Consider the following 24,366-nt stretch of genomic DNA (forward strand, 5'->3'; position numbering starts at 1 on the left):
TCTCTTCCTGTGTCCTCTCGCGCAAGCCATCTGGCTGTTCCACGTGCACCAGCGGCCACACGACGTGTGACGTCAACCCGCCCCTAGGGTGGAGTTTTCGTGGCATGACGGCCGGCCGGCCGGGGGGGGGGGGGGGGCGGTCTTTCAGCTGTATTCCAGCTGGGAATACTTGATGGGTGGATCACACAGCAGCAGCTTCCTGCCCTCTATCTAAATGTTTATCAGCTGTTCATTAACTGTGCTATATATAGACAACGGCGTTATCACGCTGTCCATTTGTCCTCAGACCTGGCGACCATCCACACAGCTTAATTGCAATACCACAGGTGAGCACCTTATATACAACTCTTTTTTATTCATGCTAACAATGGCACAATGTGATCACTCATCACCTTTGGTTATATCTCTCAACTTACTGTGTTACAGCTCTTTGCAGTCTTTGGGATAGACCCTCTCTATTGACGTTCTTATCCATATATTGACCCAAACAGATATTGAACGGACTGTCATGAGCGATGTTCACATGTATAGTAAAGATATACAGGTATTAAGATCCCCCTCTTTTTGAACATGGACGTATATTATATATATTTATATTCTCACTGATTTCATATATTGATTCTATTGATCCTTTTACTCAAAGATATTCTTTTTGTATTTATAGATGGTGTAACATTATCTGTACGCTACGTAAAACAATTTTTCATGACCTTTGGTGACTGTGCATTCAAGAGCTATTGGCACTACATGGACGTTCCAGTTTTAGGTATTTATTTCCTTCCCTATTTTTACTCTCCTGTCGCAATTTGGGATACAATTCTACCCAATAGGTCAAATATTTTAAATTTGTTCTCCCTTTCCAGCACACATCCCCACTTGTCCGCGGTGAATGACCTGACCCCAGCGACTCATTGTTTGGGCACCGGTCTGGATGCCCCTCGTTGACATTTGAGGACAATTGCAACCAATATATTACTTCTGGTTCTTCATTCAAGATGTACTCATAGCTTTTTAAGGTATTGGGATATACATGACAACAAACCATTAATGCAGTACTTATATTTATGTCAAATGTACTATATATGATTTTCTAATGTGATTTTTCTGTTAAAGAAAGTAATTTAATTTCTTTAATGTGTATACACCCCTGAAGAGAAAAATCTAATTCGAAATGCATTGGGTGTTCATCAATTTTCATCCTCTGTTTTGGTGATTCCAACTTGGGTACAGTGTCAAGAACACTTTTCCATCATTTTTAAGATGCATTGCAACATTTTATATATGTTGTACTAATAAAGATTTGTTAACTTTTATACTATTCAGAAATACTTTTAATTAACTTGATACAACAATGACCCAGTAGCGTTAAAGTCCCACTTTGAGGGTTTTTCCTTATATATGCAATTCAGGTATGTTGGTACCTCAGTAGCTACCATTCTCATTTTGTAGATACTATTGTTTTCCACTATGTACCTTGGATTGTATATTGTCATCCTATGTTAACAAAAAAATCCAAGAATTTTTGTAAAGGAAGAAAAAGGGTCTCTTATCCTGGACTATATACATATAGCTTTCTGTACAACAAATGGCACCCTAAGAATTGATGGCCATTGTACTTTCAAATGTTTTCATTATTTTAACTAGGTATTAGTGTAATTATATTCCCTGTGTCGTTTGTTTGCCCTACCTTGTAATGATGGGATTAAATGTTGTGGCTGCAGTTTGTCATGGCTGATTGACCCCCCTGTGTCCGTGTATTGCTTTAGTTAGCTGGCCCTTAAGTTCCAAGGTTACAGAACAACTTCCCGTTCCAGGTCACACAGCGTCCAATGCATGCCTCACCAACCCCTATGTGTTGCCTCACAAATGTGGGAGTACTAATATGATGTGTTTGTGTGCCTGTGAGGCTCTGCTTGCTTATTTTGGGGAACATCTAATTAATGTGTAGCTCTCACCTGCACCAGAACTAAACTGAGAAGTATTGTGGGATATGTAGTTCCTTTGTAGGAAGTGTCAGTTCTTAGACTGCAGACTGAGGTCATGGACTAACCTGTGCAGTGTCATGCCACATGCCTCATTCTGCACAAACTATAACTGCTGAGACAGGAATGAGAAGATTTACTCTGCAATAGGATGTGCACAGCACCATAGTTACATCATACTTTTAACAATCACAATCAAATTAGACTCAAAGTCTTTATGTTAGGGACATGGAAACATAAGCTGATAGAATCAACCATAATTTTTGCATAAATTATTCTGCAGCATCAATACAGCATCAATGTAAATGTACATAACACCTATAAAAGAAAGAAAGCATCACTCAATGCTTTGATTGACTGTCAGGGGGCACAGGGGATAACGGGATGAAATCCTCCACCCTCATTGACAAAATGTACCAATAAGGAAATGGTATGCTTCTTTATGAAGTCATTGATGTCACAGGGGAAAAAGATCTTTCCCTATAATCCCTTGTGCCCTCTCACTTTTCATAAAAGCAGGGCCTCTATTCGGTCCAATTTGCTCTCAAGGAGCAGGGAACAGGTTCAGGATATAACCCAATTCTAGGTACTATTTTTCAAAACCTGTGAATGTACCTGGAAATCAGGGACAGTATAAATCCCTGTGTATCAATGATTTGGGAACAATTAGATACATCAGTGATTCCTCTAGAAAGCAATCCTGCATTCTGTAACAGTGGCTCCTTTTTGACCCGGTATCTCATGTATCAAAAATTCACAGTTATGAACACTGCTGGTGCATTTGTCACTATGTTAGAGTTTCACAGACAGCAGAATATGTCACTCAAGAAAATGGCATTTCGAGAAATCTCTTGAAATTCCACACAGTAAGGCTGCTTTGGGAATACACCGTTCAATAGAACCTTGAAAGATTCATAAGAGCTGCGTAGCTTAGAGGTAGCATGATGTCTTCACTGAGAACTGAGATTAAAAAAAAAAGAATCGTCAGTGAATGGTAAATGTACAAGTAGTGAAACCCAGCACAGTGGAATATTATGATAAAAGTAATCATTTAAAGTGACCTATATACGTAACAATGTTCCTGAGAGATGAAGTCTGTGAATTTGAATGAGTACTTTATCTACAGGCACATTTTAAATATTTAAAGTATTACTAAACCCAGGACACTGCATTCACTATATCTGGTCTGCCACAGTACACAGTACATAGAAGTGCAATTATTTTAGTAAATATAAATTTCTAAATACCTTTTCCCATCAGCAGTATATAGCAGTCTTGTTACTTCTATCAGTGTCCAGCAGAGCACTGGTTAAAGCTTGTAGGAGGAGTTTTCATTCTCCCCCTGATTGTCCTATGAGGCTGCAGGACCCCTGACTCTCTGTCTGGACAGTGCTAATTGGCTCTGTGCTGATGCACTCTCCCAAGAAAAAAAAAACTCTCTAGCAATACACACCAAACTGAGCATGTGCAGCTTGCGCCCAAGGCTCTGTTTTAGCAGGAGATGGTTTGGGAACTGTGGAAGAAGGGGAGGATCAGAGAAGACAGGATCAAACAACCTTTTTACACAATACAGAGGGTTAACCCCTTAGGTTCCACAGTGCTTAAACCAAGCATGCTTTACTGCATATACAGACTGATTTTACTGCTGTGGGTTTAGTAACACTTAATGAATCTTACACATATGGAAATTATTTTCTTCTTACCTATATAATTTACCACTATCTAAAGTGTTCATTAAATAGGAAAATATGGTTAAACTGGGAGTATTGTTTAAAAGGAAAGTGTAACGATTTTGGGTCAGTTTTATTTAAAACATTTTTTTTTTAGGTTTTATCCCATGACAGGTTTAAATCGCATGACAAGTTGCACCCTATTGTCGGCAATGGAACTGTTCAAATCAGTGCCGTGCTGACTTTGCGGAGCTGCGCTGATTTGAAAAAGTAGTTCCTGCACTACTTTTTGGCGATTTCAGGTGTGATTTGCATAGACAATTGTGCATTAGGTCATACAGATGTCAACCAAGTTACACATGAAGTCACACTGACATGCGGTCTTGAAATCGTGCACACAATTTCAAAGTCAGATTCGGTGTGAACCAGGGCTAACACTGCTGTCACAAATTGTTGAGGATATTCTGAGAGAGCACAGCATAACCTGGCTTTGGATTCTGCCTCTCTATGTAGACATTACATACAGCATTGCCTGAATAGGATGCAGATTCTGTTCAGGTGTTCTGACAGATGCAGCAAAAGATTCATGCATCTGCATTCTGTAGCATGGATTGAGGAATCTGATTTGTTTTTTTTTTTCAGTCTGCGGGCTGATAAAAAAAAAAGACTTTCTGCCTGTAAATAAAAAAACGTACTGGATGACTTTGATAATCCTATATAGGTAGGTATCATGAAAGTGAAGAGAGAAATTGGATAGCATGATCTTCCATGTAGGAGAGGTGCTGCTGTTATTCTCTTAATGTATTTTATTCAGACTAGGACCAGAGACTATTAGGCAAGTGCCCCTGTGTTCAAATAGTTTAACTGTTACTGCACATAGCTTCTGTATGTATAAAAAGTCTAATGTCTCTTTCCAACTGTTATTATGTCACATGCCTAGTGTGTGCTACTGTGTGCATGTAGTGGTCACTTTACAGTATAATATTGAGTTAACCTTTTTATTAAAATAAAGTTTATATGCAGCACCAATTACCTACGTAGCATCCTCTACCTGTAGGTAGGTGCTAGAGTAATGGGTTTTTGTGTATACTGTCAGTGCATGTAAATTTAGGCAGGCCTAGGCCTGTTTGTTTTGATCTGGGGGCAGGGGAGTGGTTTTAGTGTAGCAGCAGGTGACTGACATGTGCCTCAGCTCTTGGGTGACTCCTCTGTTTCCAGGGAGGGAGAAGGTTCTGGAAAAGGGGCAGGGCAGAGAGCTGGAGTGACATGGGGTGCATGTGGGACCCCTGACCAATCCCCAATTAGGATTGGCATGGGGCAGGCCTCCTATATATACCCATCGTCAGCCTGCTGTGGGAGGAGTTGTCGGGTGGATAAACTGAATGATGGAGTGTTAGACTGTCGTAGTCTAAGGAAACCCCCTTCCTGGGGGGGGGGGGTGTACCTCAGGCTGGGAGCTTGGGAGCTGGGAGGGAGCCTCTCAATACATGGTCATTGAGAGGTGTTCTGGAAAGGAGCAGGAAAGAGGACAGTTGGGAGCACGTCCAGGCAAGTCATTCAGGAGGGATCCATGCCGAGGTCGGTGAGTGAAAAGCACAGTGGAAAGCTCTGGGAGAGACATGCCAGGAGTTGGATGTGAAGCCAGAGGTGAGACTGTGGGGTTGTTTGGAGTCAGGTCGCTGCAACCAGGAGGGCTGGCAGGATTTGCATCGGACGAGCTGGGATCAGTAGTCCACCAAGTGTCAGCGCATTTATTCCTCTCATCTAAAATGGTTGCTACCTCATAGGGGAATGAAAACCCCTGCCTGTAATGGGCTATCAGGAAAACGTTAGGACTTATTCAAAGTGAGGAATCTAGATTTGGACAGTGAAGTTAAGCAAGTGATCAAGTAGTGTGCTGGAGGAGATGTGCAGAGGAAGAGACCGTCAGATCTAGACTCAACGACTTTTATTCTACTAAGAAATATTCATTATCTGGGGATCCCATGTCCCTTTTCCCCTTCCAAGTTTAATCCCTTAATAAAAACAACAAAAACAAGCAAGAGACTGTTCATTGTCTGGGAAAGTGTGCCAAAATGGATGTCTGACCAGCAGGGTGAAATGTGTGGATGTAGGAACGCTCAGCGACCCCAAGGGGCCATCGTTACATTTTGGAGGTCCCACCGAGATCCACCTTCACGGTTAACCTGCTGGCCGTCGCCCCTAGCAATGCAGAAGAGGGGAGACTTTGCTTGTCCCATTGCATAGAGGATTCAAACAGGGAAATAGACTGTGTGTTTGCCTGCAATTCAGCTTTTACAAGTACCATTGTCAATAGCAACCGTCCAGGATCGTTAATATTATTGTTCCTGCTACCCAGTTACCTCAACCTGTGCTGGGGCGGACACTTGTACCTATCCTGCAATTCAGTAACCCTAAAGTATGTGCCATCACCCGTGGCAACCACAGCGGGCGATCGCACCCATGGATTACAAATATGTCCAGCGCTCTGCATGGCGTGGACATTTATCACTGGATTACAGAAAATTAGAAATTTACTCCAAACTCCTGCTAGACAACAGTAAAGTGTGTGTGAGAATGTTCACTGTTACCCTGGATGAGAAAAAGCAGCTTGGGGATGCCTGCGGGCGGGACTATGTTAAGTCAGTCCTTTACAGGGAGGCATTGGTAGTTGACTTTATTGTTGCCATAGGCAACCACTGGAAAATACATCTGCTATCAGTCTCAAGTTATGGTGGCGCAGTTTGCGCCAAGCAACATGTCTGGGCAAAACCTGCTAGCATCAGCATTCCTGCTAATTCCAGCTTGTCCCACAAGGGGTTACCGCAGCACATGCAGAATGGAGCCTGCTTATCAGTTCCTCAGGCGCCGAGCAGACGGAGAGTTAGGGGGCGGAGCCACGCCCTGGAGGAAACTAGCACGTTCCCACTAGCAGCAGACACCATGAGGTAGCTGAAGATGGCGGAGGATAATTGGCTGATGCCCACATTGCAGTGGTTACCTGACTTGCAGGAGCGGGTGCTTGTAGACACTGGCGTTCGGCTGGAGATTCGCGGAGGGCTCGCCTTGGGGGTGACTGAAGGAGTGGAGCGGCTGTGTCTACTATGTTCCAACTGCCGCATCGCGGGCGTGACTGCTTGGGCCTGGTGCGACCATTGTGGGGAGCCACTAACCAAGCTGGGACCTGTTTAGCAGGAGTCGAGGTATTACCAAGTCAACCTGCTTTCAGGACTTTGTACGCCACAGCCGCGGGAGACTCAGAGGGCCGGGTGGGCCAGAAATAACCAGCCAAAGGCGGAGAGGTGTTGCAGCCTGGTGACTCCTCCGCGAACATACTGGACATATGTGACAAGGAGGATGCTGTTGTGACCCGTGGCCTGGCCAGGGGCCCGGTGTCAGTGTGCAGGAGTGGGATGACATCCCTGAAGAGCCGGCTTGCTCTAAGTCCCTTGCTGTGCCTCTCCGGAAGGAGCCCATGCTAGAAGGAGGTGTACCTACAGGTGAGCTGGATGAGGAAAGCGAGGGCTGGGTCATTAATTGGGGTTCCCCCAGAATACTGGAAAAGTTTGGGTCTTTGGAGGGACTATTTGAATGGTCATCCCCTGAGAAGCATTCCAAAGAGGAGGAGTGGGGGATGGGAGATTCCCATCTCACAGAGACCCATTCAGAGGTAGGAGAAAGTACTCAGCCCACAGTATGGACCCCTATCCGTTGCAGCAGATTCTTTGAAAGCCGACCTTCCACTACCCAGACCAGAGCACCCACCTACAGACAGTGGGTGGGTGGTAAGGTCCCAGGATGCATGTGTCTTGCCAGGAAAGGGGGAGCCTAAAGAACTGCCCAGGTTTTCTCGCTTCCAGAAGGAGATACAGAGAAGGTTGCTGTGGAGTGGGGGCTGGACTATCCATATGTCCCCTCCCAGATAATGTACATCATGGAGAACTCCCGGGGAGAGTGGGAGGATGACATTATCTGGGATTTCTTGCAGGATCCCAAGCCTTTGCAGGTGCCAGAAAGTGATGTCTGGGCCGGGTTTGTGGACATTCGGGGGGAATGGAAGCTGGGACGTGCCATCTATCGAGATCAAGTCCTGGTTGTAAAGGCGGGTCGGCTTACCAGGAGCCACTCAGTCTCTGTCAGATAGGAAGGGGATAGTTGGAGGAGGTTGCTGGATACCCGCTTCTATGTGTGAGGAGGACTGCTGTGCAGCCACCATAGAGGCAGCCACAAAGACTGCAGGAGTGGCAGGGTTGTGAGTGGTTTTCCTTTTTGACAATTCTGTTTGCAGGGACAGCCTTTGCCTGCCACCCAGTGTGCCTGATGGAAGGACTGTTGATCATGGATGCTTTGGGTGTACTGTCCCTGCCTACCTCTTTGTATCCTGGAGGGGGCCCCACTATCAGGAACAAAAGAACGACTGTTCAAAAATTGTACATATATGTTTTGTTGTTCTGTTTTTAGGGTTAAGTAACTCCCTTCTGACAGAACAAAACAAGCAGAAAATATATGTGGTGGTGTTGATTTGATTTCTCTGCTGGAAGGATCATAACCCCCTTCCAGTAATGATGTAGAAATGTACAATTAGCATGTAAGTGTAGGATGTGATGCATTATGTCTTCTTTTAGGATCTTCAGGGATGGGACAGCTGTCCATCTCCATCGCTCCAGAGGACAAGAAATTGTGAGTCAGAGTATTCTTCCTGCGGGAGCAATGCTCTGGCTCGGAAGTGTCAAATGTCCAGCTATAGTGACCTGTAGTTAGGGTTGTATATTGGAAATGTACAGTGTATATACACGTGACAAAAATTGTACATATTTATTTTTGTACGTAATTTATTTGTACCATAGCCCTGTCCAAGTTATTTCCCTTTCCCCATCCAACTAATTCATGGGATGCCCTTGCTTCTGGGCCCAGGAGTCATTTTTCTATTTTTCACAGCTGGAGACCAGCTGTATTCTGGTGGGGGGTGAGTGTAGCACCCTCTACCTGTAGGTAGTTGCTAGAGTAGTGGGTTTTTGTTAGGGATGAGCCGAACACCCCCCGGTTCGGTTCGCACCAGAACCCGCGAACGGACCGAAAGTTCGCACGAACGTTAGAACCCCATTGACGTCTATGGGACTCGAACGTTCGAAATCAAAAGTGCTCATTTTAAAGGCTAATTTGCATGGTATTGTCCTAAAAAGGGTTTGGGGACCCGGGTCCTACCCCAGGGGACATGTATCAATGCAAAAAAAACTTTTAAAAACGGCCGTTTTTTCGGGAGCAGTGATTTTAATGATGCTTAAAGTAAAAAAAAAAAAAGTGAAATATTCCTTTAAATATCGTACCTGGGGGGTGTCTATAGTATGCCTGTAAAGTGACGCGTGTTTCCCATGTTTAGAACAGTCCCTGCACCAAATGTCATTTTTAAAGGAAAAAATCTCATTTAAAACTGCTTGCGGGTTTAATGTCATGTCGGGTCATGGTAATATGGATGAAAATCAGTGAGACAAACGGCATGGGTACCCCCCAGTCCATTACCAGGCCCTTTGGGTCTTGTATGGATATTAAGGGGAACCCCGCACCCAAATTAAAATAAGGAAAGGTGTGGGGCCACCAGGCCCTATATACTCTGAACAGCAGTATACAGGCGGTGCAAACAAGACAGGGACTGTAGGTTTGTTGTTAAGTAGAATCTGTTTGTAATTTTGAACATTTTTAACGTGTTTAGCTCCAGCCAAAAAATCTTTTCTAAGCTTTTTGGAAAACATAGGGAAGGGTTATCACCCCTGTGACATTTGTTTTGCTGTCTTTCCTCCTCTTCAGAAGATTTCACCTCACTTTTTTGTCCCAATGAAAAATGTTTTTTGAAAATTTGGGTTTTTTTGTGGAACAAGGATTGGAAAGCATCAGTGGAAAGGAGAAATTGTTTTCCCATATTAACTCTTACAGGAGAGAATTTCCCTTCCTAGGGGTAGATTTCATCTCACTTCCTGTTGTCTCCTTCCGTTTGCAAGTAGGAGTCGTTTGTAAGTTAGATGTTTGAAAGTAGGGTCCTGCCCTATATACTCAGCAGAAATTTGGGCCTTAGGTGTTGCTGTGGCCACAACACTGTAAGCCCTCACAGGGCCCTGCTGTGAAATATTAGATCAAGAATTGTAATTACATGCCCCTGTTGAACAGGAGCTGAAAAATTAGGCCTTAGGCACTGGTGCTGGTGCCACAACACTGCAACCCCTCACAGACACTCTAGTTGGAACGCAGGAACGAGCCCTGCTGCAAATTATTGCTTCAAAAATTGTAATTACACGCCCCTGTTAGACAGGGGCAGAAAAATTGGGCCTTAGGCACTGGTGCTGGTGCCACAACACTGCAACCCCTCACAGACACTCTAGTTGGAACGCAGGAACGAGCCCTGCTGCAAAGTATTGCATCAAAAATTGTAATTACACGCCCCTGTTAGACAGGGGCAGAAAAATTGGGCCCTAGGCACTGGTGCTGGTGCCACAACACTGCAACCCCTCACAGACACTCTAGTTGGAATGCAGGAACGAGCCCTGCTGCAAAGTATTACATCAAAAATTGTAATTACACGCCCCTGTTAAACAGGGGCTGAAAAATTGTGCCTTAGGCACTGGTGGTGGCGCCCAGAACCAAAAATGTTCTTACAAGCTATCAGCGTGATGATTGAGGAGGAAGAGGATAATTACTCAGGGATAGTCACTCAGCATCAGCATAGGCAGTCTTTGAAGGGATCTGAGATTTCAAAAAAAATTATTCGGTTACATCAGCATCAGGTGCTTGGTAGCTGGTGGTGATCCAAGACTCATTCATTTTTATGAAGGTCAGCCGATCGACCGAGTCGGTGGACAGACGCACCCTGTGATCGGTTACCACGCCTCCAGCAGCACTGAATGTGCGTTCCGAAAGAACGCTGGATGCAGGACAGGCCAGTAGCTCAATTGCATACTGTGCAAGCTCTGGCCAGTGATCCATCCTCAAGACCCAGTAACCCAGAGGATTTTCGGTGGGAAAGGTGTCCAAGTCTGATCTTGCCCCTAGGTATTCCTGCACCATGTAAAACAGACGCTGGCGATGGTTGCTGGAACCGATCATACCTTGGGGCTGCGGACCAAAAAATTGTCTGAACGCATCGGTCAGACGGCCACCTTCTCCACCGCTCCTTCTTTGACTGACCGAAGCCTCAGCAACACGTTGTCCAGAAACAGGAGTTTGTAACCTCCCAGTCTCTGGGAACGCGTTGCACAGACCTTTCTGCAAGGCCTCCCGAAGATGTTTCATCCTCTGCTCCCTCTGCGATGGCAAGATAAGGTCCGCAACCTTACCCTTGTAACGTGGATCAAGGAGGGTTGCCAGCCAGTATTGGTCCTTCTCCTTGATACCACGAATACGAGGATCCTTACGCAGGCTTTGCAGGATCAGGGAGGCCATGCAGCGTAGGTTTGCTGAGGCATTCGGTCCGGAGTCCTCTGGGTCACTAAGAACGACATGGTCCGCAGCCACCTCCTCCCAGCCACGTACAAGTCCATGTGTTTCTTGGGACTGATCCCTTAAAGACTGCTGCTGATGCTGAGTGCCAGGCTCCACCTCCATACTGACACAATCTTCCTCCTCCTCCTCTTCCTCCTCGTCCTCTTCCTGTGTGATCGGCGGGCACGCAGGAACACTGTCTGGATAAAGGGGGCCTTGAGAGCTAAGGAAGTCCTCCTCTTCCTGCCTCTGTTCTGCCTCAAGTGCCCTGTCCATTATTCCACGCAGCGTGTGCTCCAACAGGTGGACAAGGGGGACAGTGTCACTGATGCATGCACTGTCACTGCTCACCATCCTCGTGGCCTCCTCGAATGGTGACAGGACAGTGCATGCATCCCTGATCATGGCCCACTGGCGTGGGGAAAAAAAACCAAGCTCCCCTGACCCTGTCCTGGTGCCATAGTCGCACAGGTACTCATTGATGGCCCTCTGCTGCGTGTGCAGCCGCTGCAGCATGGCCAACGTTGAGTTCCACCTGGTGGGCATGTCACAGATTAGGCGGTTCTTGGGCAGGTTAAACTCCTTTTGGAGGTCCGTCAGCCGAGCACTGGCATTATATGACCGGCGGAAATGCACACAGACTTTCCTGGCCTGCCTCAGGACATCCTGTAAGCCCGGGTACCTGCCCAAGAACCGCTGCACCACCAAGTTAAGGACGTGAGCCAAACAGGGCACATGGGTCATTTGTCCCTGTCGGAGGGCAGAGAGGAGGTTGGTGCCATTGTCGCAAACCACCATTCCTGCCTTAAGTTGGCGTGGCGTCAACCACCTCTGAACCTGCCCCTGCAGAGCTGACAGAACCTCTGCCCCAGTGTGGCTCCTGTCCCCCAAGCACACCAGCTCAAGCACCGCATGGCATCTTTTGGCCTGCGTACTTGCGTAGCCCCTTGAACGCCTACGGAGCACCGCTGGTTCCGAGGAAGAGGCCATGGAGGAAGAAGAAGAGGAGGGGGTGGAGGAGAGAGGTGTGTCACAATCAGCATTTTGGAGGCGTGGTGGCAGAACAACCTCCAACACTACTGCACCTTGTCCTGCATCCTTCCCAGCTGCCAGCAGAGTCACCCAATGCGCCGTGAAACTTAGGTAACGTCCCTGTCCATGCCTGCTGGACCATGAGTCAGCGGTAATATGCACCTTACCGCTGACCGCCCTGTCCAGCGAGGCATGGACATTGCCTTCCACATGCCGGTAGAGAGCCGGAATCGCCTTCCGTGAGAAAAAGTGGCGTTTGGGTACCTGCCACTGAGGAACCGCACATTCCACAAACTCACGGAAGGGGGCAGAGTCTACCAACTGAAAAGGCAGCAGTTGAAGTGCTAGCAATTTTGCCAAGCTAGCATTCAACCGCTGGGCATGTGGATGGCTGGGAGCAAACTTCTTTCGGCGGTGCAGCAGCTGGGGCAGGGAAATTTGCCTGGTACAATCTGACGTCGGTGTACCAAAAGCAGATTGCCCACAAGTACTTGGCTGTGACACACCTAATTCTACACCTTCATTCCTCTCACTGCAGGTCTCAGAGAGGACTGAAGGTCTAGTGGGGTTGGAAATCTCAGCTGATGAGGAGCAAGGAGAGATCCTCTTTGTTCTTTGGTGTGGGTCTTTTAGATACGCTTGCCAACGAACTGCATGGCAGGTCAACATATGTCTGGTCAAGCATGTGGTACCCAAGCGGGAGATATTTTGGCCACGCGAGATACGCTTGAGACATATGTTGCAAATAGCAGCGGTGCGATCTGATGCACTCGTCTCAAAAAAGGCCCACACCAAAGAACTTTTTGAATAACGCGCAGAGACTGCAGCGCCCTGCACATGTGGAGCTTTGGGGTGTGATGCAGTCAATGTGTTGCCCTTAGGCTGGCCCCTGGAGGGCATCCTGCCTCGTTGGTGATGTGCTGCCGCCTCCTCCTCCTCCTCCTCCTCCTCCTCCTCCTCCTCCTCTCTCCTATCAGGCACCCACGTTGAGTCAGTGACCTCATCATCCCCTCCCTCCTCATCACTGGAGCAAACCTGGCAGTATGCTGCAGCAGGGGGAGCATGACTGCCAGATTGCTGTCCTTCTTGGGCACCCCCTCTGTCCGCGCTCATGTTACTGCCTTCATCGAGCTCAGTATCGTCATCAGAGCCTTCCAAACGCTGGGCATCCTCCTGGAGCATGTACCCAACACTGTGGTCAAACAGTTCGAGGGAATCCTCATGAGGACATGGTGGAGCTAGGGAAGGAGTCACTGATGACATTGAGCTGAGGGAAGAGGCCGCTGCTTTGCCAGACAAAGCACCCTGGGCATGGGTGAGAGAGGATGAGGAGGATGAGGACGGCTTGGTCATCCACTCGACCAAGTCTTCCGCATGTTGCGGCTCAACATGGCCAGCTGCCGAAAAAAAGGCCAAGCGTGTCCCATGGCCACGTGCTGATGAGGATGCACCGTCTCCACGACCAGCACTAGACACAGAGCCTGCTTGCCCTCTCTTATTGGCTTGTGACTGTCTGCCTCTCCTTCTTGGCCTTCCAGACATACTAATGGCCTGTAGCTGCACTAAGCTGGGATAGAACACCTGTAATTTTCTTCAAGTAGCTTTATATACTGTAACCAGACAAGCCTGCCTGTCAGTAGGAAGATAACAGGAACGGATCTAGCTGAACACTGTGAGCAGGACGCACTGTACTAAATGTAAATAGTCTAGCTGCCTGACCGTGGTACTAATAGGATCAAATAGAACACCTGTAATTTTCTTCAGGTAGCTTTATATACTGTAACCAGACAAGCCTGCCTGTCAGTAGGAAGATAACAGGAACGGATCTAGCTGTACACTGTGAGCAGGACGCACTGTACTAAATGTAAATAGTCTAGCTGCCTGACCGTGGTACTAATAGGATCAAATAGAACACCTGTAATTTTCTTCAGGTAGCTTTATATACTGTAACCAGACAAGCCTGCCTGTCAGTAGGAAGATAACAGGAACGGATCTAGCTGAACACTGTGAGCAGGACGCACTGTACTAAATGTAAATAGTCTAGCTGCCTGACCGTGGTACTAATAGGATCAAATAGAACACCTGTAATTTTCTTCAGGTAGCTTTATATACTGTAACCAGACAAGCCTGCCGGTCAGTAGGAATTTAACAGGAACGGATCTAGCTGAACACTGTGAGCAGGACGCACTGCACTAAATGTAAATAGCAGGAACGGATCTAGCTGAACACTGTGAGCAGGACGCACTGCACTAAATGTAAATAGTCTAGAAGATAACAGGAACGGATCTAGCTGAACACTGTGAGCAGGACGCACTGCATTAAATGTAAATAGTCTAGATAGAAGATAACAGGAACGGATCTAGCTAAACTGAATACAGTGTATATATATATATGCAACACCTGGGATGCATATATATACACAATACACTGTAAGTGCAGCTAACTGACTGACTGTTCTGCCTAATCTATCTAACTCAAATCAAATGACACTGTCTCTCTCTCTCTCTATCTCTCAGCACACCGGAACACACACTACACAGGGCCGCCGTGCAGGCGGCCTTATATAGTGTGGGGTGTGTACTAAATGCCCTGAGCCGTAATTGGCCAAAGCCACCCTGGCTTTGGCCAATTACAGCTCTCTCTACTGACAGCGCTGTGATTGGCCAAGCATGCGGGTCATAGTGCATGCTTGGCCAATCATCAGCCAGCAATGCACTGCGATGCCGCAGTGAATTATGGGCCGTGACGCGCCACACGAATTTAGCGCGAACGGCCCATAACGTTCGCAATTCGGCGAACGATCGAACAGCCGATGTTCGAGTCGAACATGGGTTCGACTCGAACACGAAGCTCATCCCTAGTTTTTGTGTATACTGCCAGTGCAGGTAAATTTAGGCAGGGCTAGCTGTGAGCTAGGCCTGTTTGTTTTGATCTTGGGCAGGGGAGTGGTTTTAGTGTAGCAGCAGGTGACTGACATGTGCCTCAGCTCTTGGGTGCCTCCTCTGTTTCCAGGGAGAAGGTTCTGGAAAAGGGGCACAGCAGAGTGCTGGAGTGACGTGGGGTGTATGTTGGAGCCCTGACCAATCCCCAACTAGGATTGTCAGGGGGCAGGCCTTCTATATATACCCATGGTCAGCCTGCTGTGGGAGGAGTTGCCGGGTGGATGAACTGAATAATGGAGTGTTAGACTGTCATGGTCTGAGGAAACCCCCTTTCTGGGAGGTGTACCTCAGGCCGGGAGTTTGGGAGCTGGGAGGGTTCCTCTCATCACATGGTCTTTGAGAGGTGTCCTAGAACAGGAGCAGGAAAGAGGACAGTTGGGAGCATATCCAGGCAAGTCATTCAGGAGGGATCCATGCCAGCTGGGGTCGACGGGTGCAAAGCACAGTGGAAAGCTCTGAAAGAGACATACCAGGAGTTGGATGTGGAGCCAGAGGGAGAGACTGTGGGGTTGTTGTGGAGTCAAGTCGCTGCAGCCAGGAGGGCTGGCAGGATTTGCATAGGACGAGCTGGGATCAGTAGTCCACCAAGTGTGAGTTAGCACATTTATTCTTCTCATCTAAAATGGTTGCTACCTCATAGGGGAATGAAAACCCCTGCCTGTAATGGGCTATCAGGAAAACTTTAGGACTTATTCAGAGTGAGGCCTAGCCATGTGCTAATTGTGACAAGAATCTAGATTTGGACAGTGAAGTGAAGCAAGTGATCTCAAGTAGTGTACTGGAGGAAATGTGCAGAGGAAGAGACTGTCAGATCTAGACTAAACTACTTTTATTCTACAAAGAAGTATTCATTATCTGGGCATCTCGTGTCCCTTTTCCCCATCCAAGTTTAATCCCCTTATAAAAACAACAAAAACAAGCAAGAGACTGTTCATTGTCTGGGAAAGTGTGCCAAAATGGATGTCTGACCAGCAGGGTGAAATGTGTGGAAGTTTAAACACGCAGAGACCCCATCACTACACCTATTAACCACTTGCCGACCGCCTAACGCAGATATACTGCGGCAGAATGGCATGGGCAGGCAAAATCACGTACCTGGCACGTGATCTGCCTCCCGCGGGCGGGGGGCACATCGCGCCCCCCCTTGGTGCCCGAGGCGGTCGGCTTTGTTAGGGGCGCGATCCAGGTTGAAGGGGAAGCCACTCATTCGTGGCCACCCCCTCGCGATCGCTCCCAATGAATGAAAATCTTCCTCTGCTGCTGTAATGTAAACAGCGGCAGAGCAAGTGATGTCACCTCTCCTCAAGCCGGTCTTTTCGTTCCAGCACCGAGGAGAGAAGACATCAATGTGAGTTGCACCAACACTACACTTACAGTAGAACACACTAGGCACACTTTTCACCCTCCATTACCCCCCGATCACCCCCCTGTACCCCCTGTCACAGTGACACTAATATCAGTTTTTTTTTGCATTGGTGTCAGTTTGTGACAGTTATAAGTGGTAGGGCAGTTAGGGTTAGCCCCCTTTAGGTCTAGGGTACCCCCTAACCCACCCTAATAAAGTTTTAACCCCTTGATCACCCTCCGTCGCCAGTGTCACTAAGCGATCGTTTTTGTGATCGCTGTATTAGTGTCACAGGTGACGCTAGTTAGGGAGGTAAGTATATAGGTTCGCCGTCAGTGTTTTATAGCGACAGAGACCCCCATATACTACCCAATAAAGGTTTTATCCCCCTGATTGCCCCCTAGTTAACCCTTTCACCAGTGATCACCGTATAACTGTTACGGGTGACGCTGGTTAGTTAGTTTGTTTATTATAGTTTCAGGGCACCCGCCGTTTATTACCTTATAAAGATTTAACCCCCTAATCGCCCGGCAGTGATATAAGTTACGTTTTAGGTCTACGTCGCCCCAGGCAGTGTCAGATTAGCGCCAGTACTGCTAACACTCATGCACGCACCATACAACTTCCTTAGTGGTATAGTATCTGAACGGATCAATATCTGATCCGATCAGATCTATACTAGCGTCCCCAGCAGTTTAGGGTTCCCAAAAACGCAGTGTTAGCGGGATCAGCCCAGATACCTGCTAGCATCTGCGTTTTGCCCCTCGGCCCAGCCTTGCCCAGCCCACCCAGGTGCAGTATCGATCGATCACTGTCACTTACAAAACACCAAACACACATAACTGCAGCGTTTGCAGAGTTAGGCCTGATCCCTGCAATCGCTAACAGTTTTTGTTGGTAGCATTTTGATACAGTCGCTAACAGTCAGGAGCTTTTTTGCCTGTGAGTCTCACTAGTGTACCACTAAATTTAGAGCCCAAAATGGCAAATCGAAGGCACACTAGTGAAGAGGCCTACACGTTTCTGAGCATGACAGATAGTGAAGAGGAAGTCACTCATCTGTCAGATTCAGGCTCAGAATAAGATCCTGTAGACGACAGCGGCTCCATGACAGATAGCTCTGACGGCGGAGTTGTGGTCCCTGCCAAGGTCAGACCCCAAACTTCTTCTTCTGTCCTTGAAGTGCAAGAACCGCAGGTCCCTCGTATGGAGTAGAGAAGTACTAGCGCTGCTATTCCTTCTGGTGAACTGGCAAGCACAAGCGGCCTAGTACACCCTGGTCGTAGATCCAGCAATGTAGTAACACTTGGTGACGTGGTAAGTCCCATAAGTGCAGTTCAAGCTGGCGAGGTGGCAAGCACAAGTAGTGTCTCGCTGCCACCAAGAAGACGAACACAGGCCCGTCATGCCCATAGTGCCCTTCCTGCTGCATTCGCCAATCCTAATTGGGAACCCACCACTTCTGCAGCACCCGTACTTCCCCCATTCACTGGCCAACCCGGCATTCAGGTGGAAACAGTTGATTTTACGTCACTGAATTTTTATTCACTGTTTTTCACCGAAGATCTCTATAGATCTATTGTGGACCAAAGCAATTTGTGCGCTGGTCAACACATCACCACTATTCCCCAGTCCTCCCTTGCCAGAGATTGGAAACCAATTACGGTTTCCGAATTTAAGATCTTTCTGGGCCTTTCCCTCCTCATGGGCATAACCAAAAAGAGTGAGTTGCGGTCAAATTGGTCCACTGACCCAATTCACCATATGCCTGTGTTCTCTGCTTCCATGGCCAGGGCACGATACGAGCAGATTTTGCGGTTCATGCACTTCAACAACAATGAACTCTGTCGTCCTCGTGGAGACCCTGGATATGATCGGCTCTACAAAATCATCAAGTTGTCTGTGTTGATGAGTCCCTGATTAAGTTTTCTGGCCGCTTGTCATTCAAACAGTACCTTTCCAGCAAGCATGCCAGATACGGGGTCAAGATGTATAAGGTCTGTGACAGGGCCACAGGCTATACATGTAGTTTTATGGTTTACGAGGGCAAAGATAGTTACGTAGAGCTGACAAACTGCCCTGACTATTTAGGAAGCGCTGGCAAGATTGTGTGGGACTTGGTGTCACCCTTATTCGGAAAGGGGTACCACTTGTACGTGGACAATTATTACACGAGCGTGCCACTTTTTAGTCACCTTTTTGATCATCAGATTGGAGCATGTGGCACCGTGCAACCTAATCGCCGGGGCTTTCCCCAGCAGGTTGTAGATTCCCATCTTAGGCTGGGGGAGAGAGCCTGCTTGCAGTGTAATAATTTGCTCGCTATGAAGTGGAGGGATAATAAGAATGTTTTTGTTCTTACCTCCCTTCATGCAGACACGACGGTCCAAATTACTACGGCGACTGGTGTTGTGGAGAAACCCCTCTGTGTCCACGAATATAACCTTAACATGGGAGGGGTGGACCTCAACAACCAGTTGTTGGCGCCGTACCTAGTTGCCCGTAAGGCCAGACGCTAGTACAAAAAAGTGTCTATTTATTTCAATTGGCTTTGCTGAACGCTTATGTGCTATACAGAGCTTCAGGACGGACTGGATCCTTCCTTAAATTCCAGGAAGAGATCGTCAGAGCCCTTCTGTTTCCAGACGGTGCTCCACATCACCTTCCCCAACCAAATGCACTAAGCCGGCTGCATGAGAGGCATTTTCTTTATGTCCTCCCGAGTACCCCTACCCAGCGAGCCCCCCCAAAAAAAAGTTGTGTCTGCAGCAAGCGCGGATATAGGCATGACACCCGGTATTATTGTCCCTCCTGTCCTGACAATCCTGTTCTTTGCATTGGTGAATGTTTTGAATGCTACCATACACTAGTTGAGTTTTAGCGTAGGGTACAGCACTGCACAGACTAGGACACGCGTTCACAGGGTCTCCCAAGATGTCATCGCATTTTGAGAGACCCAAACCTGGTACCAGTTACAAAAGTTAAAGTTACAAAAAAAGTTTAAAAAAAAAAACCAAAAAAAAGTAAAAAAAAAAAACACAAAAAAATATATAAAATAAAAAAAACAAAAATAGTTGTCGTTTTATTATTCTCTCTCTATTGTTCTGCTCTTTTTTACTGTATTCTATTCTGCAATGTTTTATTGTTATTACGTTTTTATCATGTTTGCTTTATAGGTATGCAATTTTTTTATACTTTACTGTTTACCGTGTTTTATTGTTAACTATTTTTTGTTTTCAGGTACGCCATTCAGCTGCAGAGCGGATTTATTTATCTTGACAGCAACAGCGTTTGCTCCCACGATACATAAAGCCGCGACTCCAGCGCTGTCGGAGGTGATTTCACCACCACAGTTACATACTTCAGCATATATGCTGAAGCGTGGGGGCAGCAGTGGGTGGAGGAGCGATTTGCTCCTACCTTTTGCGGGAGGTTGCCCCCATGCGTCGGCATATATATATTTTAGGCACAGGTTGCGTTAAATGTTTTATTTTTTACTATTTTTTTTTTGTATTTGCTTTTCAGGTATGGTAATTCTTACTGTTATACTGTAATGTTACTTTGTTTTATTGTTAACCATCATTTGCTTAGCAGGTACGCCATTCAGTTGCAGCGCAGATTTATTTATCTTGACAGCAACAGCGTTTGCTCCCACGATACATGAAGCCGTGACTCCAGCGCTGTCGGAGGTGATTTCACCACCACAGTTACATACTTCAGCATATATGCTGAAGCGTGGGGGCAGCAGTGGGTGGAGGAGCGATTTGCTCCTACCTTTTGTGGGAGGATGCCCCCATGCTTCGGCATATATAAACGGTGCATGGATGCCCATCATTAGAAGTGGGTGGATGAAGGGAGGTATTCTAATGGTGGGCATACCCACCAATCAATATCTTTTTTTTGTTCAGCCCACAGGCTGCATGAAAAAAAAGTTTACAATATATGCCTAACAAGGACCAGCAACGTACTGGTATGTTGCTGGACTTTGAGTGGTTATACCAGAATGATGCCTGCAGGTTTAGGTATCATCTTGGTTTCATTCTTTTCAGCCAGCGGTCGGCTTTCATGTAAAAGCAATCCTAGCGGCTAATTAGCCTCTAGACTGCTTTTACAAGCAGTGGGAGGGAATGCCCCCCCACCGTCTTCCATGTTTTTCTTTGGCTCTCCTGTCCCAACAGGGAACCTGAGAATGCAGCTGGTGATTCAGCCAGCTGACCATAGAGCTGATCAGAGACCAGAATGGCTCCAAACATCTCTATGGCCTAAGAAACCGGAAGCTACAAGCATTTCATGACTTAGATTTCGCCGGATGTAAACAGCGCCATAGGGAAATTGGGAAAGCATTTTATCACACCGATCTTGGTGTGGTCAGATGCTTTGAGGGCAGAGGAGAAATCTAGGGTCTAATAGACCCCAATTTTTTCAAAGAAAGAGTACCTGTCACTACCTATTGCTATCATAGGGGATATTTACATTCCCTGAGATAACAATAAAAATGATTAAAAAAAATGAAAGGAACAGTTTAAAAATAAGATTAAAAAGCAAAAAAATAATAAAGGGAAAAAAAAAAAGCACCCCTGTCCCCCCCTGCTCTCGCGCAAAGGCGAACGCAAGCGTCGGTCTGGCGTCAAATGTAAACAGCAATTGCACCATGCATGTGAGGTATCACCGCGAAGGTCAGTTCGAGGGCAGTAATTTTAGCAGTAGACCTCCTCTGTAAATCTAAAGTGGTAACCTGTAAAGGCTTTTAAAGGCTTTTAAAAATGTATTTAGTTTGTTGCCACTGCACGTTTGTGCGCAATTTTAAAGCATGTCATGTTTGGTATCCATGTACTTGGCCTAAGATCATCTTTTTTATTTCATCAAACATTTGGGCAATATAGTGTGTTTTAGTGCATTAAAATTTAAAAAAGTGTGTTTTTTCCGAAAAAAATTTGTTTGAAAAATCTCTGCGCAAATACTGTGTGAAAAAAAAATGAAACACCCACCATTTTAATCTGTAGGGCATTTGCTTTAAAAAAATATATAATGTTTGGGGGTTCAAAGTAATTTTCTTGCAAAAAAAAATAATTTTTTCATGTAAACAAAAAGTGTCAGAAAGGGCTTTGTCTTCAAGTGGTTAGAAGAGTGGGTGGTGTGTGACATAAGCTTCTAAATGTTGTGCATAAAATGCCAGGACAGTTCAACCCCCCCCAAATGACCCCATTTTGGAAAGTAGACACCCCAAGCTATTTGCTGACAGGCATTTTCGAGTCCATGCAATATTTTATATTGTGACACAAGTTGCAGGAAAAAGACAATTTTTTTTTTTTGCACAAAGTTGTCACTAAATGATATATTGCTCAAACATGCCATGGGGATATGTGAAATTACACCTCAAAATACATTCTGCTGCTTCTCCTGAGTACGGGGATGCCACATGCGTGAGACGTTTTGGGAGCCTAGCCGCGTACGGAACCCCGAAAACCAAGCACCGCCTTCAGGCTTTCTAAGGGGGTAAATTTTTGATTTCACTCTTCACTGCCTATCACAGTTTCGGAGGCCATGGAATGCCCAGGTGGCACAACCCCCCCCCCCCCCCCAAATGACCCTATTTTGGAAAGTAGACACCCCAAGCTATTTGCTGAGAGGTATAGTGAGTATTTTGCAGACCTCACTTTTTGTCACAAAGTTTTAAAAATTGAAAAAAGAAACAAAGAAAAAAAAAATTTTTTTTCTTGTCTTTCTTCATTTTCAAAAACAAATGAGAGCTGCAAAATACTCACCATGCCTCTCAGCAAATAGCTTGGGGTGTCTACTTTCCAAAATGAGGTCATTTGGGGGTGGGGGGTTTGTACTATCTTGGCATTTTATGGCCTTCAAAACTGTGATAGGTAGTGAGGAGTGAATCAAAAATGTACGCCCTTAGAAATCCTGAAGGCGGTGATTGGTTTTCGGGGCCCCGCATGCAGCTAGCTAGGCTCCCAAAAAGTCCCACATATGTGCTATCCCCGTACTCAGGAGAAGCAGCAGAATGTATTTTGGGGTGTAATTCCACATATGCCCATGGCATGTTTGAGCAATATATCATTTAGTGACAACTTTGTGGAAAAAAAAAAAAAAAATTTGTCACATTCCCGCAACTTGTGTCAAAATATAAAATATTCCATGGACTCAACATGCCTCTCAGCAAATAGCTTGAGGTGTCTACTTTACAAAATGGGGTCATTGGGGGGGGGGGGGTTGTGCCATCTGGGCATTTTATTGCCTTCAAAACTGTGATAGGTAGTGAGTAGTGAAATCAAAACTTTACGCCATTAGAAATCCTGAAGGCGGTACTTGGATTTTGGGGCCCCATACGCGGATAGGCTTTCACAAAGTTCCACACATGTGGTATCCCCGTACTCAGGAGAAGCAGCAGAATGTATTTTGGGGTGTAATTCCACATATGCCCATGGCATGTTTGAGCAATATATCATTTAGTGACAACATTGTGCAAAAAAAAAAAAGCTTGAAATTTTCCTGCAACTTGTGTCAAAATATAAAATATTCCATGGACTCAACATGCCACTCAGCAAATAGCTTGGGGTGTCTACTTTCCAAAATGGGGTCATTTGAGGTGTTTTGTGCCATCTTGGCATTTTATGGCCTTCAAAACTGTGATAGGTAGTGAGGAGTAAAATCAAAAATTTACACCCTTATGCCCCGTACACACGGTCGGATTTTCCGATGGAAAATGTCCGATCGGAGCGTGTTGTCGGAAATTCCGACCGTGTGTGGGCTCCATCGGACATTTTCCATCGGATTTTCCGACACACAAAGTTGGAGAGCAGGAGATAAAATTTTCCGACAACAAAATCCGTTGTCGGAAATTACGATCGTGTGTACACAAATCCGACGGACAAAGTGCCACGCATGCTCAGAATAAATAAAGAGATGAAAGCTATTGGCCACTGCCCCGTTTATAGTCCCGACGTACGTGTTTTACGTCACCGCGTTTAGAACGATCGGATTTTCCGACAACTTTGTGTGACCGTGTGTATGCAAGACAAGTTTGAGCCAACATCCGTCGGAAAAAATCCTAGGATTTTGTTGTCGGAATGTCCGAACAAAGTCCGACCGTGTGTACGGGGCATAAGAAATCATGAAGGCGATGCTTGGTTTCGGGGCCCCGTATGCGGCTAGGCTCCCAAAAAGTCCCACACATGTGGTATCTCCATACTCAGGAGAAGCAGCAGAATGTATTTCGGGGTGTCATTCCACATATGCCCATGGCATGTTTGAGCAATATATCATTTAGTGACAACTTTGTGCAAAAACAAAAAAAAAAGTTTGTAATTTTCCCGCAACTTGTGTCAAAATATAAAATATTCCATGGACTCAACATGCCTCTCAGCAAATAGCTTGGGGTGTCTACTTTCCAAAATTGGGTCATTTGGGGGGTTTTGTGCCATCTTGGCATTTTATGGCCTTCAAAACTGTGATAGGTAGTGAGGAGTGAAATCAAAAATTTACGCCCTTAGGAATCCTGAAGGCGGTGCTTGGTTTTCGGGGCCCCGTACCCGGCTAGGTTCCCAAAAAGTCCCACACATGTGGTATGCTCATACTCAGGAGAAGCAGCTAAATGTATTTTGGGGTGCAATTCCAAATATGCCCATGGCCTGTGTGAGCAATATATCATTTAGTGACAACTTTTTGTAATTTTTTTTTTTTTTTTGTCATCATTCAATCACTTGGGACAAAAAAAATTAATATTCAATGGGCTCAACATGCCTCTCAGTAATTTCCTTGGGGTGTCTACCTTCCAAAATGGGGTCATTTGGGGGGGGGTTGTACTGCCCTGCCATTTTAGCACCTCAAGAAATGACATAGGCAGCCATTAACTAAAAGCTGTATGAATTCCAGAAAATGTACCCTAGTTTGTAGACGCTATAACTTTTGCGCAA

The 24,366-nt window shown here is 46.1% G+C and overlaps 1 long non-coding RNA gene across 1 annotated transcript in view; it reads left to right on the forward strand.

Annotated features, from left to right (window-relative positions):
- Window positions 1-283: 283 nt before the first annotated feature.
- The window catches only part of LOC141129795 (uncharacterized), a 40,506-nt gene continuing 16,423 nt past the window's right edge, over window positions 284-24,366 (forward strand). The window contains exons 1-3 of the long non-coding RNA XR_012241868.1: window positions 284-544; window positions 665-766; window positions 864-1,016. This is a non-coding gene — a long non-coding RNA (uncharacterized lncRNA). The remainder of the gene's footprint in view (window positions 545-664; window positions 767-863; window positions 1,017-24,366) is intronic.

Source organism: Aquarana catesbeiana, linkage group LG02, assembly GCF_042186555.1.
Source record: "Aquarana catesbeiana isolate 2022-GZ linkage group LG02, ASM4218655v1, whole genome shotgun sequence".
In the NCBI taxonomy this organism is placed as follows: domain Eukaryota; kingdom Metazoa; phylum Chordata; class Amphibia; order Anura; family Ranidae; genus Aquarana; species Aquarana catesbeiana.